At 45.5% G+C, this 2,041-nt stretch overlaps 1 long non-coding RNA gene across 1 annotated transcript in view; it reads right to left on the bottom strand.

Moving 5' to 3' along the window:
• The window catches only part of LOC103742045, a 9,349-nt gene that overhangs the window by 2,320 nt on the left and 4,988 nt on the right, over positions 1 to 2,041 (bottom strand). Inside the window, exon 2 of the long non-coding RNA XR_607607.3 lies at positions 86 to 227. This is a non-coding gene — a long non-coding RNA (uncharacterized LOC103742045). The remainder of the gene's footprint in view (positions 1 to 85; positions 228 to 2,041) is intronic.

The raw sequence follows: 2,041 nt of genomic DNA, 5'->3' as shown, positions 1-2,041 counted from the left end.
TATCTTGCCTATTGTGAATGGTGCTGCAATAAATAACTTTTTAACGAATCAGAAGACAGCAGTGAAAAGTTGGAAAGTGACTTACCTGGGGCCATAATGTGGTCCAAATGAATGTCAGTACTCCTTTGGGCTGGAAGTTGGTGAATCCTATCTCCTCTACTTTCCTCTAGGCATGTCCTCATCCCCTGTGGCTGACTGGCTGAGCATCTGCTTCTCTGTCAGTGCACCTGAATAACAGCAATAATCCCTCGGATTAGCCTTTACCCTCTGCCCCAAGTGCTAGACAAGTACAGGAGACAGGTACTATCATTACCCATTTGACAGATGAGGAAACTGAGTCTCAGAGGAGTCATTTTATGGATAAAAGTGGGTTGTTTTTTAAAGAGTGATTCTATAGTAGTATCAATGGGGCAGAGACAATTCCACACCCTGCTGCTGCCAGGAGTAGCTTGAGGAGTTCTTTACAGAGACTCCTGCCTACCTTCCCACCCCGCCCCTAGCCCAGGCAAAGCCAAGATCCAGTGCCTTTGAAGATGAAGCAGAGTTTGTTAAGAACAGAGAGAAAGGCTGGCATGGTGGCAGCAGTTGGAGGCAGAGGCAGGCAGATCTCTGTGAGTTCCAGGCCAGCCTGGTCTACATAGTGAGTTCCAGGACAGCTGGAACTTTTCTCAAAAAAAAGCCCCCCCACAAAAGAAAGAAATTTGGTCTGAAGGTTAAAGAAAGAATAGAGAGAAAGGAGCCCAGGAAAGAAAAAAGCACCAGAGGTAGGATTTTGGAGGCGCTCAAGTTATATCTCCAAAGGTTGCTAAACACCCCCTCCCCATGCTTTTTAAATATCAAAAGCATTTTTTGTTTGTTTGTTTTGAGACAGGGTCTCCCTGTAGCCCCAGCTGGCCTAGAACTTATGTAGACCAGGCTGGCCTTGAACTCACAGAGATCCAACTGCTTCTGCCTCCTGTGTGCTGGGACTAGTGTGTATTTTCTTTTTTATACAAGGTTTTGAGGAAAACTTAAGAGTGGTATTGTTTAGACTTAGGAAAAGGCTAGAAACCCAAGGTTACATGCCATTTAGGCCCTAAGTAAGCATAGTGTGCTTACTGTCTTTGACAAGATGTCTTTTGGAAAACAATATATTGTCTACATGGGCAGTTTGGGCTTTGGTGGTGGTGTCTGACGTTCCCTGCCTTCGGAGGGCTCTTTCCTTTCTTAGGCTTCCCTTCCCAGCACATGACTTCTGCTGGCTTTCAAGCCTGCTTATGTGGGGCTGGAGTTGTGACCCAGCTCCACTCCCTTGAATTTCAAGCTTTATTGGTGCCCCCCACCCCAGGAGTCTTGAAATGCAGCAGAAGGGAAAGACAGACTCATTCCTTCAGTTAATATCAACCACATCTCCACCTGCCAAATCTTAACCTGGGACTGTCATCCTCTGGAACTGCAAGAAAATAAAAGCCTGTCATGCAATCCATCCAGCCTATAGCATTTTGTCACCCGGCTGCAGCAGACCAAGCCCTGGGTACCTGGTTTTGTTTACCACCTTCTTTCCAGTTCTTGCTAGTTTCTGAGGAGAGCTCTCTTCCTGGCTTGAAGATGCAGCCTTACCCCGTCCTTACTCAGCCTTTCCTGGGTGGGTGTGGAACACACACACACACACACACACACACACACACACACACACACTTCTTATAAGATATATCTTCTAAGGATAGTAATTCTATTGGAATTCATGGTCTCATCCTTATGACATCATAACTCTAATTACTTTCTTAGAAGCCCTATCTCAAATATATCTACTTGAGGAGTTAGATCAAGGCAGAGATGTTGGGACCTGATTGCTAAGGTGCTGGTGGGATGGGTGGAAGTGTGTGTGTGTGTGGGGGGACACGGGGAGAGAGAAGCAGTATTATAATTAATATAGAGAGAGAGAGAGAGAGAGAGAGAGAGAGAGAGAGAGACGGGGAGAGAGAAGCAGTATTATAATTAATATTGATTATAAACGTAACAGGATCTAGAATCACCTAGGAAACAAACCAGTTCCCAGCAT

This window comes from Nannospalax galili, unplaced genomic scaffold (assembly GCF_000622305.1).
Source record: "Nannospalax galili isolate Female #2095 unplaced genomic scaffold, S.galili_v1.0 scaffold820, whole genome shotgun sequence".
NCBI lineage: Eukaryota > Metazoa > Chordata > Mammalia > Rodentia > Spalacidae > Nannospalax > Nannospalax galili.
The sequence above is the reverse complement of the archived record's forward strand: the minus strand, read 5'-3'. Positions and strand labels throughout refer to the sequence as shown.